The 18,771-nt window shown below is 42.9% G+C and overlaps 1 protein-coding gene and 1 pseudogene across 1 annotated transcript in view; both read left to right on the top strand.

Moving 5' to 3' along the window:
- The window catches only part of uox (urate oxidase), a 321,443-nt gene that overhangs the window by 39,196 nt on the left and 263,476 nt on the right, over positions 1–18,771 (top strand). The window lies entirely within an intron of this gene.
- Positions 1–18,771, top strand: part of LOC128022623 (tubulin polyglutamylase TTLL7-like) — a 79,637-nt pseudogene that overhangs the window by 8,610 nt on the left and 52,256 nt on the right.

Here is an 18,771-nt window from a genome sequence, read left to right as displayed (position 1 = left end):
ACTGTAAGAATTTATTTTTACAACTTAAGTTCTACAACTTTTTTATTTTATATTTGTCCATTTGGTAATTGATCCTAACTATTCTTAACTAGGCTTATTATTTAACATTTTAGGCTCATTTTGAGTGCAAGATATATGCTTTCTGTAAATGTAATTGTTTAGTTGATTTATTTATTTTTATTAATTCATATTGTGGTGTACTTTAAAGGGATTCACACACTTAAAAAATGTGTCAATATGTTCAAGGGCTTTGATGTTCCGTTTTTCAGTGTCTTATAAGCATTACATAACAACATAAAATTACAACAAACTAATTTTAAATATATATTCTATCAGTCTCTCTCTCTCTATCTCTCTCTCTCTTTTAAACACATCATATTTATATGGAGTCTTGCACATGATGCACATGGGAAAAATATATCTATATATTGTGGCAAAAGTATTCAAACTATGAATTTCTTCCCTTCTTCTCTGGAATGCAAAGACATCTTCCCTTTCAGTCGGTCACTGTTGACATCATGTCGGTTTTCGGCAAATCTCGCTTTGAGAGTCCAATCTACTTTGACTGTAAACTAAATGAGCCAATGCACATTGACATGCAATTATTGCATGCAGCTGCAGCTGATCACATTATGAGCATAAAAAGGCAGCAGGTGCAGTGCATACCAGTTTTTCACTTTGGAGCCGAATGACAACATCATTCTGGTCAATCCAGTCTTAAAGTGAGCTACTATGGCTGGATGAATAGCTTTCCAGGCTGGATGATTGATTTCTCGGGGTGAACCACGCTAGTTCTCAGCACCCCGACCTGGTGCCTTTCTTCCCGGAAGTGCATGAGGAGCTCACCAGGTCGTGGACGGAATCTTTTACTGCCAGAAATCGGCCTTCTGATTTTTCCTCCCTCACCACCCTCAACAGAGGTTGCTGCAAAGGGGTATTCGGCGACCCCCCTGGTGGAATTGTCGGTAGCGATGCAATTGTGTCTGAAGTCCACCTCCTCCTGGCAGGGAGACCTGTTGCTCACTTCCCAGGCCTGTAGGCATTTGGCTGGTCTAACCGGCAGTGCCTATATGGCTTTTGTGGAAGATGCTTCTGCTTTACATGCTATGGAATTACTGCAGGTGCACCAGGCCAAGGCATTGAAGAACCTGCACAAGGGTTGTCACAATCCAGAAGTTCTAAAAGAACTCTGAACCACCACTGAGTTCTCTGGGTTATGCAATGTCCATGCTTGTTGTCCAGGAGCGCCCATCTTTGGCTGCGTCTGGCTGACATGAGGGCTGACATCTCAGACCGGCCTCTAAATTGCGATGCATTTATGAGCTTTGCCCAGCAGTTCTCAGCTGCACAGAAATAAATGGAGGTGATCCGACACATCCTGCCCCGGCAGGCAGCTGCTGCCTCCAACCATCAGCCAGCTACAGTGCCCCAGTCTGGTCATCATTGATGGCGTCTCCTTGCATCTGCCCCCTGTGCAGCATCCGCAGCAGCCTCCAACCAAGCAGCATTGTGGAGCCAGGCGTTGGCAGGCTGCTCCACCTGTCCAGGCCCTCATCAAACTTGGTGACGAGTAGAATTTTGATGATTGGCTTATGCTAGCACAGTCTCGGGATCAGTTGTGTTAGCATGGGGAGCTGTTGCTCCGGCTGACCTGTTGCTCCGGCAGACCTGCTTGAATTCTTTCACGGGCAGGACGGTGATCCCACTGAAACTATTTTAATGGGGTCATATAATGCTTGATATGATTCTTTAAGGTCTTAATGAAAAGTCTTTAACGTAGTTTGTTTAAAATTTCTCAATGGTAGTGTAAAAAAACAGCTCTTTTCAAAACACGCTGGTTTGTGTAATTCGCCTTAATTGTAATGAGCTCTGCTGACTCCGGCCCATCTCTTCCAGCTGCTCTCTGAGAGACTGTTTACTTTAGATTGAAACTTGCTAATTAGCACATTATTAGGAAAGGCAATTTGCAATGATTCATTAAAATACATTATATTCACTGCTTCTGTAGGTGAGGCTGGATCATGAATGATTCGCGCGAACATAAACACATTTAAGTAGATCAAGGGCACATTTCTTTCAGATCCAAACATAAATTAATCCTCTGCGATGTCAGTCGCTCAGATGTCAGGAGTAAATGACTACTGCTATGTTCATTATGACATAAAAACAACAAAAACCTCAATTACTAAGGAGTCTGCATCTCAGACTGATGACAGTCACTCAGGGAGGGTCTAAGGTAAGACACAAGTCCAGTCTAGGTTTGTGCCGATAGACAATAGTATCGTGTATCGACGATAGTCAAAGATATCGACATAAGCAGATTTCTTTGTCAATAATCAAGATATTAGGCTCATTTTATCTATTAATGTATTAGATAATAATAATAATAATAATAATAATAATAATAATAATAATAATAATAATAATAAAAGCTATTATTTTTATTTTTATTAGGCTGCTTATTATAATTCGGCTATCAAACTGCCCAGCTATTTCACTTCAGCACCGCATTTCACACACACACACACACACACACACACAAACCACGTGTGCAAGCGCAGGAGGATTAGATCCTGTAGTCGCTGAAGTTGTCTGCTGTGACTCGGATAATTCGTTAAATCCATGAAATGAAAGAGATAGAAAACGATGAGTTGGTGGTCCCACACATTTAATGGCTGGTACACGGCAATGCACTCTTCTCATACATGAAAGATTAACTCTTTCTTGGCAGTACAAATAAAGTAAAGACAAAATAATATCAAGGCGGCAGAGTGAACTTATCATCTATAGTGGTTCTCACATAGTCCTTCTCTTAAAGACTGATCACTTAACTTATAACGCACACTATGTGGTGATGACCACTATGGATGATAAGTTTGCTCTGCCGCCTTGTTATTATTTTCATGCACACTGCACTATAATGTGATGCATGCAAAATACATAGTTTTGGCCGTTACAAAGTCTCCATCCACAAACAGACGTATATCATCTGCATATATAAGGTATTTCATTAAACTTTAACAAGTATTCTGAAAGGCCTATATATGTGCACTATTTTAAACGAGCCCTCACTAACTGATTTTAATGCCACAGCTATGTCAGAATGCATCTCATTCATTTTTCTGTGGCGGTGCGTCGGTCTCGTCTTGAGGCGCGCAGTCCGGAGCACTGTATGACTATTGCAGCAGTTCAATTCAACTTTACTCATTTTACAACTTTTACAAATATATGAACTTACCAATTTTTAATTGGAGCGTTTCTCGTTCTCGAGTCAAGAAGCGGTTGCATCAATTTTTGGATCACCAGTACACTGAACCAAGAACCCTTTCTGTCGGACGCGTCCAATTCAGCGTGAAGCAGACTGACACAGACCGCGTCTGAACTGAACTGATTCTTTTGGTGATTGATTCTGAACTGATTATGTGCTAATGTTATGATCTCTGTCCACTGCTTCTGCCTCTAATAAAAGCATGCTTCAAATAAAAGCCTTATATGCATTATATGACCCCTTCAAGCTCCCGGGGCAAATGGCAGCTGCAGCGGCACTTACACCGCTAGGGCTATTGCATATGAGACCGTTTCAGCACTGGCTTCATGGCCAAGTCGGGCATGACAGTGCTGCATTTATCAGTCCAAGTTGCACTGGCCTGTCTACAAACCTTCACCCTGTAGTCAGATCTTGTGTTTCTCCTAGCAGGATGCCCCTTGAACAGGTCTCCAGGCATGTTGTGGTTTACACGGATGCCTCCACCACTGGCTGGGGGGCCACGTACAACGGGCATGCAGTGTCGGGGGAATGGACACGCCCCCATCTGCACTGGCATATCAATTGCCTAGAGTTGTTAGCAGTGCGCCTTGCCTTGAACCGTCTCAAAGGGTGCTTACGAAGCAAAAAAGGGGCTCAGATGGCTCGCACAGGGCACTGGAAGGGGCAGCATCCATGGCACTTTAGTAGAGGATTCCAATTCGTCTGTTACCAACGTAACGTCAAGAATGTCCGACTGAAAGGGAATGTCTCGGTTATGTATGTAACCCTCGTTTCCTGAAGGAGGGAACGAAGGTCACCGGCTCGGCTCCTCAGCGAAAACCTGGTATTCATTGCACCTGCTGCCTTTTTATGCCCATGCTGTGATCAGCTGCTGGTGGATGCAATAATTGCATGCCAATGTACATTGGCCCGTTTAGTTTACACTCAAAGTAGATTAGTCTCTCAAAGTGAGATCCCAATTCATTGGTCATGGATGTGACGTATCAGTTCCCTCCTTCAGGGAACAAGGGTTACATACCTAACTGAGATGTTCAATGTATACAGCCCTTTTAAATTCTTATATTCTCAAATATTTATTAAACAGTTTGTGCAAAATCTTTAATGTGAAAATCTCCATTGTCTCTTGGATTCTGAAGCTAAGAAAGAATGTTTACTTTTTACATTTAAATACCTAGTATTTAGTATTTAGTTTTCTGAAGTAATAGTGGAAAAATACAATTAAATGTTGCACTTTTGTCTTTCTTTTTTTTCTTTTTTTTTTTTACTGAAACGTGTTTGAGATACATTAAGATTTTTACACACCACCCATATTTGAACTTAGTATTAGTGTAATGCTTTAGACGAATTATCTTAATTGTCAATTATATGTTCAGTTAACAGGCATAATGTTGATCTAAAACATTTCTTGCCCCTTACAATACAATCACAGGGCCGAATACCAGTTGCCTTGTCAAAAATCTTTATTGACATATGTATCAGGCATAGGAGAGAAACTTGTTGTCTTTGCCAGCTGTATGTTCATTTCTCCATTTCTCCGTTTCTCAGTCTCTCAGTTTCTCAGTTTCTCGGTTTCCCTAAGGCTTTAACAGTGACCATAGCTTATATACCACTGACCAAGTTCCTTACAAGGTACAGAAACATGTTGGTTTGTTTAAAATAGAATGTATACTTCATGCTAACATCAGCTGGTATATTTATACACACATACATTGGTGGAAAGAAGAAACCACCCTATGCATCAGTGGAACATATTACATACACGTTTATGTAGACATTCTGGTATGGTCGAAATTAGCTCCTCTCCCTGTGTCTGTCATATGATACTACATGTTCATGCAGACTTTAACTCATGCAGTAAACTTCATCATGCACTAAAACTTCACAAATAAATAAGTAATATTAAAATAACAAATTTTTGGTCTTCACATAACAAGTTTTTACGTTTTTGGCTGTACTGGATTAAAGTTTAAGCCACACTGATTTGGTTTTATTCAGTAATGTTGAAGTTTAAGAAAAAATCAGCATAATTTTCATAACATTACCAGTTACTACAACTATATGATGTTTCTTGAAAATATAATGTAATGCAGACATTGTCATGATCTTGTCATGATCTTGTCTCTATCTCTCTCTTTTTCTCTCTCTGTCTCCCCCTGCTGGTTTCTCCCCTCCTGTCTCCCCCGCTCTTCGCTTCTGTGTCACAGCTGACTTCACTTCTCATTAAGATAATTTCCCCTCCACCTGCTTCTCATATTGCCTTGTTATCTGGGCTACTTCTACCCTCTCGTTCTCGTGTCTCTTTGTCAGATTGTTACCTCCTAATGAAGCTGTTGCCGTCTGCACAAGAAATTAGTCTTGTCCTGTCCTGTCTAGTCGGGGTTAGGTTAGTCTTCTGCTATCACTGCCCGTACGTCTCTTTGCTCACCCCTTTGCACCCCACAGAACCTTACCTGCTGTCCAACGCCGCGGCCTCCCCGCTCTGCGAGCTCCGATCCCCGGATCTCCCCTGAGCCCGGTCAAGCCTCCGCCTCGCCAGCCTGCTGGTTGTTCCAGCCACAGAGGTCTCCTGTGTTACTTATACCCAGCCTGCGGGTCTGCCTTGGTTTTCACCTTTTTACTCCTTATTCGGATTTTCCTGTGGCTTTCCTTTGTTTGATTAAAGACTGCCATTTTGCCCTCGCATTTGAGTCCTCTCCCTTCAATACCCATCACAGAACAATCTGACCAGTATGATGGACTCAGCGAGTGGCAGCCCGTTCCAGACCGCCGTTGAGCACCAGGGCGTCCTCCTCGGGAAGCATGAGGAGGACATCTCCGCTACCCGACACGTCGTCGGTTCTTTGGCCGCCCAGATGTCCGAGCTGTCCAGCCAGGTTCACAACCTCCGTCTCCAGCCGTCCGCCTCTCATTGTCCTCCTGTTCAGACGGAGCCTCGAATAAATAATCCTCCGGCCTATTCGGGTGAGCCAACACAGTGCCGCGCCTTCCTTACTCAGTGCGAGGTGGTCTTCTCACTCCAGCCCTCCACATATGCTAAGGAGAGAGCCAAGGTTGCTTTTGTTCTTTCACTCCTCCACGGGCGAGCTCGCGAGTGGGGAACGGCCAACTGGGAGACTGAGGCGGAGTGCATCTCAAGCTTTGAGCGTTTTAAGGAAGAGATGATCCGGGTCTTCGACCGCTCCGCCTATGGAGAGGAAGCTTCCCGTCGGCTTTCCACACTTCGGCAGGGGAGACGATCCGTGCCGGATTTCTCCATTGAATTCCGGACCCTCGCTACCACCTGTGGGTGAAACCAACCCGCCCTGACTGCTCGCTTCCTGGAGGGCTTGTCTCCTGAGGTGCGGGACGAGGTCCTCGTCCGTGAGATCACTACCCGGCTCGACGATCTTATCGACCTGGCCATCCATGTGGAGAGACGGTTTGATCAACGCCGTCGTGCTCATCGCCTGGAGGAGAGTCTTTTCTCGTCGCCTCGTGTCAGCCCCTCCCACTCTGAACCTGAACCCATGCAGTTTGGTGGCCTGCGTATCTCATCTAGGGAGCGTCAGAGGAGGATTCAGAACCGCCTCTGTATGTACTGTGCTAGTGCCTCTCACTTTGTGTCTTCCTGTCCGGTAAAAGCCAACGCTCGCCAGTAGGAGGAGGGTTACTGGCGAGCGCTACTACTAACACTATCCCTTCCACTTCCTGCACGACACTTCCTGCGCATCTCCAGTGGGCGGGGTCGTCAGCCTCCTGTGTGGCCTTGATCGATTCTGGGGCTGAGGGAAACTTTGTGGATGAGAAGTGGGCGCTCCAACAAGGTATTCCGCTCACACCGCTAAGAGACTCCACCCTTTTATTTGCCCTTGATGGCAGCGCCCTACCTAGGGTACAGAAACAGACGATCTCATTAACTCTGACCATCTCTGGCAACCATAAAGAGACAATTTCCTTTTTTATTTTTCAGTCTCCTTTTACTCCTTTAGTACTGGGGCACCCTTGGTTAGAACTTCACAATCCACACATTGACTGGGCTAAGGGGTCTGTTTTGTCCTGGAAGTTGTCATGTCATGTTAAGTGTTTAGCCTCGGCTGTTCCCCCCGTGTCTTCTGTTTCTGTGTTGCAGGAGGAGACGGGAGATCTGACTGGGGTACCGGAGGAGTATCACGATTTGCGGGGGGTTTTCAGTCGTTCTCGAGCCATGTCTCTTCCGCCCCATCGCCCGTATGACTGCGCTATTGATCTCCGCCCGGGGACCACGCCCCCTCGGGGTAGGCTCTACTCTCTTTCCGCTCCCGAACGGGAGGCTTTAGAGAATTATTTACCTGAGTCCCTCAGTGCCGGCACAATCGTCCCTTCCTCGTCGCCTGCCGGCGCCGGATTCTTTTTTGTTAAGAAGAAAGACGGCTCTTTGCGCCCATGCATAGATTATCGGGGGCTGAACGACATCACTGTTAAGAATCGTTACCCACTGCCGCTGATGTCCTCAGCCTTTGATATCCTGCAGGGGGCAAAAGTCTTTACCAAGCTCGACCTACGTAACGCTTACCATCTCGTACGCATTCGGATTGGTTAACGCCCCCGCTGTCTTTCAAGCTCTGATCAATGACGTCCTTCGGGATATGCTCAATTTATTCGTTTTTGTCTATCTCGATGACATTTTGATTTTTTCGCCCTCTCTCCAGATTCATGTGTAGCACGTTCGCCGCGTTCTCCAACGATTGCTCGAGAATCGACTCTTTGTTAAGGCAGAGAAGTGCTCCTTTCATGCTTCGTCTATAACGTTTCTAGGCTCCGTTATCTCAGCAGAGGGGATCAGTATGGACCCTGCCAAGGTCCAGGCCGTGCTCGATTGGCCCGTCCCTGATTCTCGTGTCTCGCTACAGCGCTTTCTCGGTTTTGCTAATTTCTATCGCCGCTTTATACGCAACTTCAGCCAGGTGGCCGCGCCACTCACCGCCCTCACTTCGGTTAAGTCTCGTTTCGGTTGGTCCGGTTCTGCGCAGGAGGCGTTTGACCGGCTAAAGACCCTTTTTACGTCCGCGCCCATCCTCCTCACTCCAGATAGCTCAAGACAGTTTATCGTTGAGGTCGACGCCTCCGAGGTAGGGGTGGGAGCCGTTCTTTCCCAGCGGTCAGCGTCGGATAATAAGATACACCCCTGCGCGTACTTCTCACACCGCCTTTCCCCCGCGGAACGTAATTACGATGTCGGGAATCGTGAGCTCCTCGCCATCCGCTTGGCATTGGGTGAGTGGCGGCAGTGGTTAGAGGGTTCCTCTGTCCCTTTCATTGTTTTGACTGATCATCACAATTTAGAATACATTCGCTCCGCCAAGAGATTGAACTCGCGTCAGGCTCGTTGGGCCCTTTTCTTTACGCGTTTTGATTTTGTCATTTCATACCGTCCGGGCTCTAAGAACGGTAAGCCGGACGCGTTGTCTCGACTTTTCAACCCCTCGATCGGCCGCACCCCCCAAGAGGCGATTGTTCCTCCCGGTCAGGTGGTGGGGGCTACGGTTTGGGGAATCGAGAAACAGGTTAAGCGCGCACTCTCTCACGTCGCTACTCCCCGTAACTGCCCTAGGGGCAGCCTCTTTGTCCCGGTTCCCACACGATTGGCAGTTCTACAATGGGCTCATTCCTCTAAACTAGCGGTTCATCCCGGTGTTCGAGGGACTATCGCATTTATCCGCCAGCGTTTCTGGTGGCCCTCTTTAGAACGTGATGCGCGCCGTTTTATCGCCGCCTGCTCTGTTTGTGCCCAGACCAAGGCGGGCAATTCCCCACCTGCTGGTCTCCTCCGGCCGCTACCTGTTCCCTCTCGCCCGTGGTCCCATATCGCTCTCGACTTTATCACCGGTCTTCCGCCCTCGGCCGGTAAGACGGTCATCCTGACGGTAGTCGACCGCTTTTCTAAATCGGCGCACTTCATTCCCCTTACCAAACTGCCCTCTGCTAAGGAAACGGCCCAGATTATGATTGATAATGTGTTTAAGTTTCATGGCTTGCCCACCGACGTCGTGTCCGATAGGGGCCCGCAATTCGCCTCGCAGTTCTGGAGAGAATTTTGCCGTCTCATAGGTGCCACTGCTAGCCTTTCCTCGGGTTTTCACCCACAGACTAATGGCCAGGCCGAGCGAGCCAATCAGATTGTTGCCCGCATGCTCCGCAGTCTAGCCTTTCACAATCCCTCGTCTTGGGCCGAACAGCTATCCTGGGCTGAGTATGCTCATAATTCCCTCCCTTCCTCGGCCTCTGGTATCTCTCCCTTTCAATGTTGCCTCGGCTATCAACCACCCTTATTTTCATCCCAAGAGACCGATTCTTACTGCCCGTCCGTTCAGACCTTTATCAGTCGCTGTAAGCGAACCTGGAAGAGGGTGAGATCTGCACTATGTCGTTCTAAGAGACGCATGTGCATGGCTGCTAATAGATCGCGTGTCAAAAGTCCTCGCTATGTCGCGGGTCAGAAGGTTTGGCTATCTACATCTAATTTACCCCTCCAGTCTGACTCCCGTAAACTGGCCCCCCGCTTCATCGGACCGTTCCGCATTATCAAGATCGTTAACCCTGTCGCTGTCAAACTCCGGTTGCCGCAGAATCTTCGTCGTGTTCACCCGGTGTTTCACGTCTCCTGCATTAAACCGGTCTCCCGCCCCCCCCCCCCCCCCCCCACATCTTTCTCTGCCGTTCGCATCGAAGACTCCCCGGTCTACACCGTCCGCAGGATCATAGATAGGCGGCGTCGGGGTCGTGGTCACCAATACTTAGTCGATTGGGAGGGGTATGGTCCTGAGGAGAGGAGTTGGGTCTCCCCTAAGGATATCCTGGATCCCTCGCTCATTGATGATTTCCTCCGGTCTCACCAGCATTTCCCCGCTGGAGCGCCGGGAGGCGCTCTTTGAGGAGAGGGTACTGTCATGATCTTGTCATGATCTTGTCTCTATCTCTCTCTTTTTCTCTCTCTGTCTCCCCCTGCTGGTTTCTCCCCTCCTGTCTCCCCCGCTCTTCGCTTCTGTGTCACAGCTGACTTCACTTCTCATTAAGATAAATTCCCCTCCACCTGCTTCTCATATTGCCTTGTTATCTGGGCTACTTCTACCCTCTCGTTCTCGTGTCTCTTTGTCAGATTGTTACCTCCTAATGAAGCTGTTGCCGTCTGCACAAGAAATTAGTCTTGTCCTGTCCTGTCTAGTCGGGGTTAGGTTAGTCTTCTGCTATCACTGCCCGTACGTCTCTGTGCTCACCCCTTTGCACCCCACAGAACCTTACCTGCTGTCCAACGCCGCGGCCTCCCCGCTCTGCGAGCTCCGGTCCCCGGATCTCCCCTGAGCCCGGTCAAGCCTCCGCCTCGCCAGCCTGCTGGTTGTTCCAGCCACAGAGGTCTCCTGTGTTACTTATACCCAGCCTGCGGGTCTGCCTTGGTTTTCACCTTTTTACTCCTTATTTGGATTTTCCTGTGGCTTTCCTTTGTTTGATTAAAGACTGCCATTTTGCCCTCGCATTTGAGTCCTCTCCCTTCAATACCCATCACAGACATAATATAGCATTTGGGTTGACACAAAAGCATAAGTCAAGCATAATCACAGGTTTTTTATTTCAAGAAAGAATAAGAGGATTTCTGTTGTTTATGTCCATTTAGTCATGGAAACAGAAATCTGATCCATATTGCCAAAGCATATCAAGAAACTAATTTTATTTTCAGTTCGTATTGTCATTGAGGAGATGACCTTTCATAAAGCCAGAGATTATGATGAGATGGCCAATCTCACCTGGAATGACTCTGCTGTGCAACATGAGAAAATCGCTGAACTCAGGAACTATCAGGTATTGTGATTTTCCTTTCATTAAAATAAATAAATAAATAAAATAAAATATTGGCTCAGATTGACCATTACCTTGGCTTATACTCATTTTCCTAAAACACTTCACAGGAATTTGTAGTTGAATCAGCTGAAGTCATCTAATGTACTGTATACAACCTTCATGGCTAAAATACAGTGGAGTAGTAAACCATCAATTGAGGACACCTGAGATCAGCAAACTTGTCCTTTCAAGGGACCTTAGTTCAATTACTGGCCATCATGGTTTGTACTGATCTATAACAAAATGGAGAAAATTTGTGATAATGAAGCAAATATTTACTTTATACAATAATTTATTTTTAGAAATTCAATCAGTTGTTCAAAAACTTTACAATCGAAGCTTTTAGATGCCTTTTTTTTTTTTTTTTTGCTCAACTGCTCAAAAGCTCATTGTTGCAAACCAGGGTAGAGACTGAGGGTTAGTCAATCAATCAATCAATCACCTTTATTTATATAGTGCTTTAAACAAAATACATTGCGTCAAAGCACTGAACAACATTCATTTGGAAAACAGTGTGTAAATAATGCAAAATGATAGTTAAAGGCAGTTCATCATTGAATTCAGTGATGTCATCTCTGTTAAGTTTAAATAGTGTCTGTGCATTTATTTGCAATCAAGTCAATGATATCGCTGTAGACCCCAACTAAGTGAGTGATAAGATATATACTGTAAACTATATAAAGGCTGGCTTTTGGATTAAGCTAAAACAACCCTAAATTAATAGTTTGCCCAAAAATTCTGTCAGAATTTACTCACCCTCAATCAACCACTGGAGTTATTTAAACCACTTAAGTTACACTATATTTCTGATTCAGCTATTTCAATATCAGAATCAACAGCACGAATGTTTATTAATAGTTTTGTATTTAGTTCCAAAGTTTTTTTTTTGTTTTTTTTTTCTGTGATTGGCTTGAATACAGGTTATATGAGTCAAATTAATGGCCCTGTTCAGCCTCATTTGCTCAAAGAATACAGAAAAACTCTCCAACCCCTCCCTTCCTCTTTGCATTCAAAGCAATTCATTCATCTGTCAAGTACCTACAACTACATGGGCTCTGATGCAGAACCAATTACCCTGGCCCTTAGAGTCCAAATTGATTGTCTTATTTTTTTTATTATTTTTTAAATTAAAAACAACGTGGGGAACTAAATAGGGGTTAAGAAAGGTCTGACAACCACCTTTTGTTTTGAGTCTGTAATTGGACATAAATGTCAAAATATTATGGTCTCAGTTCAAGACTTGGGCTGTAATATTGTGTTTTTCCTCTCAAAGGTGAATAACCAAGTGCCCTCTAACAGTGTGATTATTTTCCTCAGAGAATAAACCATTTCCCAGGAATGGGTGAGATCTGTCGGAAAGACTGCTTGGCAAGGAACATGGCCAAGTGAGTTTGAAAACATGATACCATATCAAATGCATGACTGATTACAGCTGCACTCCAGCCAAGAATGTTGACTTGATTTTTTTTTTTTTTGTAATATCCTCTTTCTTTCCTTAGAATAATTAAAATTCAGCCTCAGGAATATAGCTTCATCCCCGAAACCTGGATCTTCCCAGCCGAGTGCACGCAGTTCCAGAACTATGCAAAGGAGCTGAAATTAAAATGGAAGCAGAAAACATTTATTGTTAAGCCTGCAAATGGAGCCATGGGCCATGGGTAAGTTGCAGCTGACTGGAAATTTTGCATCCTGTATGAGTGTGTTGTTCTGAATTATTTCTTAAAATGAAGATTTTACTGCTACCAAAGTGGCAAAAATCTTCCGGTAAAATTTTGCTATTTGAAAATTTTCTATTTCTGACAAACCCAAAGTCATTCATTTATAATTGAAAGTAGTACAGGAGTTGAATGGCGTTCCAACCTTCTTTGTATTTGGATCACTGATCTATATATATGACTGGATCGCTCATCGCATTCCAAACTACGAACAGACAGTGAAGCCACCGGAAGTGTTTGATCCGCCATTTTACTAATCCCTACCAGCAGAGAGCACCATTGAGTTACATTCAAACCGCTGTCCTAAAATAACTCGATTTGAAGCAAATCAGTCAAACAGGACTCGTTTTTATGTTATGTGTAATAAATTAATGTTTACTTCTTGTTATCTGCAGTCTTTATGGTCTTTTGGGGCAGGATAAGTGATATATTTAAATTGTTTAGGTGGGTGTGTCTGCTGCACACTGATGAGACAGGTAACGATCCAACACAAAATATACCTTATTTCTTCATGAACATAATTATTCAGGAATTATTAAACATGAACGTATTACTATCAGAAATGGATTTTAATATATTACAATGAATAATACAATTATGTTGTTAATATTGCTCTATAATGAAATTAAAAACTTTAGAAAAAAGTTAAAGTTTTATGTCTTTAAATCCGTACTGTATATAGTCAGTTATTTCTCTGAATAAATTCAGATTTCAGAATAAGCACTTTGTCGTTTGTTTTATATGTTTAGGTCATGTCCATCTGATGTTTAAATGCTGACTTGTTAGGTGATTTTAGACTTGTTTTCTCATTAAAATCATAAACATTTCTATTAAATCAATGGAACATTTTTGCACACTAGGGTTTACCTATATGGCGGTGCAAAGGCTTCACTTAAATTACGTTATGAGCAATCCAGTTCTATATTATAGATCAGTGATTTGGATCAGATTTGAGCTTTGGTTGCATTGAAATATTTGAACTAGTTGTGACATATTCAAATCAAAACAATGACCATGAGGTGAGAATTTTTCCACTAAAACTTTATTATATAATCTATTTTTGTAACATTTTTGTTATGGATAATTATGTATGACTCTGTAATAATTGTTTATAATTGAATAAGTGGAGGATGAGATGCCTCTCGGACATGAAAGTGCAGCTTGTAACTAGTTGAATGGGGAAACATTAAAATCTCCAAATCTGGTCACCAAGCTTGCAATTAAATTTCATATTTGAAATCACCTATGAAATCTGGCAACAACTGTCTCGTAAATGGTGTAAATGTAAATAAGCTTGTATTTCTCAGGCTAGATAAGGCAGTGTGTATGTGCAGTTCTAAGTGCGTGCATCTCAGAATGCTGACTGTTTCTATAGCAATGAGCTACTGCCGCTGCAGTGATGCTATGACGACCGATTGACGATTGGCTCTTTTGTTGAGAATGCGGGACTATTCTACCATACTCCACCACTTTCTCCCATTCATAAGTAATAGGAGTGATCTGTCTATATGTTTATATGTCTGTTTATATGTCTGTCTAGTCTTTCTTGTTAATGGTAATTTCATGACCAATTTGAAAGTTCAGTACAACTGCTTCTAGGGGTGAACTGTGACAATCATCAAAAATAGTTCCGAATTGTTGAATTAGAGTTGGCACAAATAGACAACCCTGTGTAACAGAAATGACTCGAACCAGACAAATTAAAGAGTCGATCAGGGCTGTTTTTGAAACACGAGCCGAATTCCTCAGGAAGTCATAAAACATTCTGTGCCACAAGTCCCAAGCAAGCAAGATAACCAACCAACCAACACTTTCACAGAAGAGCTTTCAACATTAACACCACTAGAACAATCATTGACAATTTGAATTCAGAGAAGAGAAATTTTGTGTCAAATTTGTTCTTCGTAATGGAAATGCAACGCTGGACATCACATGTAAACCCATGAGAGTTAAACACTTCCATTGACTTCCCTCCACCTAGCAGAACCAGATTGAAATTCCTAAGGGGGGGGGGGGGGGGTGCTTTGAACCTCTGGTCTCCACAGAAGTTTTTGTCAAGAGAATGGCAAGGAAACTGTTTTTGTACATATATATGGACCAGAATGAACTCAAAAAGACTTAGAAATGAATCAGTCCATCGCTTCACTCCATATTCGTTTATGTGTAACCCACACATTTGACTATCATGTTATAATCACTTATTGTGTATGTCTTTAAATAACTATGGGATAGCTTAAGGATACACAGTCATGTCTAGTATCTACATAATTGAATTTGCTTGCTTGAATTAGTCCAGACAATCATTTATTCGTCACATGTATCACATTCTGGTTATAGGAATCATGTCCAAAATTAGACCCTGCAAGAGTGGGAAAATTCGGACCACATGCTTGGTAAGATAAACAAATGATTTATGATACCCCCGAGCCAAGACAATATCTGATTGGTCAAGACAACATTTGAGGTGTGGCCAACAGGCCAGTTTAAATACTTAGGACACCAAAAAATCTTGCTTTTAGTCTCTAGCTTTGCTTCTGGTACTAGTCATGCCTGCTTTTAGTTCTAGCCTTGCTTTTGCTATCAGTCATGTCAGCTTTTATCTTTGCTTCTTAGCTTTAGCTTTTAGCCATGCTGTTTGTCATCACTGTTCTTTGAGCGCGGTTCCAGCGTGCTTCAGCCTGCTGCTACTTAGCCACGATGAGAAGAAACACAACTTAGTCTCGTCAAACTTTATTTCTTTACTTTTCCGTTTGAGAGTTTCGTGTTCTGAGTTAAGTTTTGTAACGTCGATCTCGTCTGCACGTTCAACTTCAACCAGCCACACAACTCCATCTTCAGCCAACGCCCCACCACGGGCCTTCCCAAGACGTCACTTCAGCGACTACTGAACTTCCAGCCAATCAGCGACATCGGGATACCCCTTTCAACGGGACTCCCTTTTCACAGGAGACGCAAGTAACCTCCAGACTGTGACCTTTACTGGTGTATCTAATATAATTTTAACCTCATTGAGGAACTCAATGCGAGGGCTAATTACGTGATTAATGGTTGTTCATGTCTATGCAATTTAACGTATTGCTGTAAACTTCCATTCTCTTAAACTCATCTTTCCCTAACTTTCGATCTTCCTGCAACTTGTGTGAATGTGAGAGTGTGTGCGTTTATGTGTTAGATTAGTTTATATGTCTTAGATTTATTTAATAAAGCCTTATTCGTATTGAAAAGAGAAGTATCTTGTGTTTTGTGCTTACAAGTTAATGTCTTAAACTGCCGATATTGTTACTGTGCTAATTGATAGTGTTTTCACTATAGTTGGATATTAATATCCAGCACAGATTTGATGTTAAACGGCTCGTTCAGTGAAACATTGACCTGTTTCCCTTACACCTGGGTTAGGGTTGGGCAGTGATCAGTGTTGGGTATAGTTACTTTGGAAAGTAGTTAGTTAGGTTACAATGTTACCATCAATTAAAAGTAATCAGTTATGATACAGCGTTACCTATTCATAAAAGTAACGCGTTAGAGTACTCATGCGTTACCAAAAATTAAAAGCAGTTTGCAGCGGCTCACACATGACAGACACAGCCCCCGGCCCCTTTAAATGCACCTAGAAGTCGTGACTACCGACAATGAATAACGTCAGTCATCCGACTAAATTAACACTGCAGGATAACAATAACAGGAAAGACAGTCAGCAATCGGCTATTCCACATGGCGTTTTATTTATTTATTATCACAGAACATATTATTAATCAAAATTCGCACCTACCCAGCCTGGGTAGCTACTGTATATTATGAGCACCACAAGATAACTCCTGATTTTTCTTTAACTTTAAATAATGCAGTTATCAAAGTACAAGTATGCTTACTTGTAAACACAACCTTAAACAGGCTTGCAGATTTAAATCCATTTAAAAATGATGAACAACCAGCCAGCCAATGATCTCACAGAAATTAACAGCTGCCTGTCAAACAAAAATTATAACAAACCGAATTAAATCCTTCACTGCCACACAGGCAAATGACAAATCGCTTAATAGCCGAACTAATTATTATTAAAGTGTCACTCACAGTCAAAAGCCTAAATTCGCTTTAACACTGTCCTCTTACATTTACTCTTCAAAGTAGTGATTAAAACGTAGCGTTAAATTTGAGGTAGAATTTTTGGCGGTCGACAGAAGCTTTTCACCAAAGCAGAGTGTGCATTTTACCGTTATGTTCTTTTCTTTTTCATTGACAAATTGAAAATAATGTGCGTACTTCCATAAACCAAACGCTGTCCTCTCTGCTATCTTGCCGGGAGTTCGAAAAAAAAAAAACCCCACACACACAGGGTCAGGCGCAGGGCACAGACGCATCACAGCCATTGACTTTACGATCACAGAGCTTCGGCTCCGCTGATACATCCGCAGGTGGCACAGTAGACCTAGGACTACTGTCTGACAAAAAGCAGGCTGCAGTCGGGATTTTCCTTTCCTTAAAATAACGGATTACTTTTTTTAAAAAAATAACGAAGTTACTGATTACTTACGCACGAAACTAACGCGTTAAGTTACAAATTTCAGGAAAAAAGTAATTAGAGTACTCTAACGCGGTACTTTGTAACGCGTTACCCACAACACTGGCAGTGATTGGTTGATAGGAGTATCGTTCCATGTCCCACTTATGTATGTAAATAATATTATTCTTAAGATGAAAGTGTACAGCAGCAGATGGGATACTAGATCTATTTATGACTGTCTTTTATAAATTTGTAAATGCATATTTCTATGGTTATACGCTACAGCAAGCCAGTACTTATTAAAATGAGAAGTCATCAAAGGTTGAGTCATTGTGCCGCATTTAAAAAGTGAAAGAAGATCATCCGCTAGGCTGGAGATTAAATTTGAAAAATCGTAGCGTGATGCAGGAAATTAAGTTATATCTTTCTACATAATTTATTTTTCAGGCTGAAAACTAAATGAATATTGTTTGTGTCTAAGCAGAGGCTTGTTAAAAACTATGGAGGGCTAAAAGACGAGATCCCCACTGGTGCCAAATTAAACAGTCAGCCAAAAGTGGGTTTTGATTACCTGCCATCAGCCCTCATCAATCATGTCATGCAATTCAAACAACCCCATTATCCTCACAACATCACACAACTGAAGCTACTGGACGCTAAACACACACCTGAGCAAGCGTACGCCAAGTGCAGGGCTAGAGACTGTGTGCCAATACAGTGGAGATAAGGAAGATTGGCCAGGTTGTTGCTTTTGGCTGTGCACCAAATATAAGTACTCTGAACTCATTTTGCAATAGCAGAAGCAATTAATAATTAATTTGTAATTATAAATTAAAATTGTACTGTATATTAAACAAAACACCTTTTTATCAATAAGCAGTGATTTCTGTGGAATTTATTAGTGAAAACAATGCATTTGAAGTGTAATAATTCCTGGAAACCCCTCAAGAGCCACTTATTATTATGCTAGTAGAAATGAGACTCAATTACAGTAAATCATTTTAATTGCTTTAATTGAAAAAATGGAGCGACTCAGTGTGGGTCTTTTTGTGGCCCTTGTTCTTATTTGGCCATTTTCTGCAGCTTTGTTCTTGTACTAAACAAATAACCATAAATGAGTTTAATGTATCACAAGTCACAAGGGAATCTTTCGTAACATCACAATTCTTGAGAATGTAGAGCTGAACCTCTGCATCTAATTACAGCAAGAGCAAGCAGACAAATTCTTTTGCAACATTTATCAGCTGACATAGCTAACAAATGAACTGGAATGATCAAGCTCTAGCTCCTTCAGCAGCTTGTGGTCTTTGGAAAGTTGACGTCTCAGGTAAATGCTGAGGCCACGTGCAAACCGGACGCAGAGAAGCATGCAACCAATTTAGTCAATGCGGACCAATCGGTGTATGTTTTACCACCAAAGCAGTTTTTTCTAAGCC

The sequence above is a fragment of the Carassius gibelio genome, chromosome A11 (assembly GCF_023724105.1).
Source record: "Carassius gibelio isolate Cgi1373 ecotype wild population from Czech Republic chromosome A11, carGib1.2-hapl.c, whole genome shotgun sequence".
Classification (NCBI taxonomy): Eukaryota; Metazoa; Chordata; class Actinopteri; order Cypriniformes; family Cyprinidae; genus Carassius; species Carassius gibelio.
This window is presented reverse-complemented; position numbering and strand designations above follow the sequence as displayed.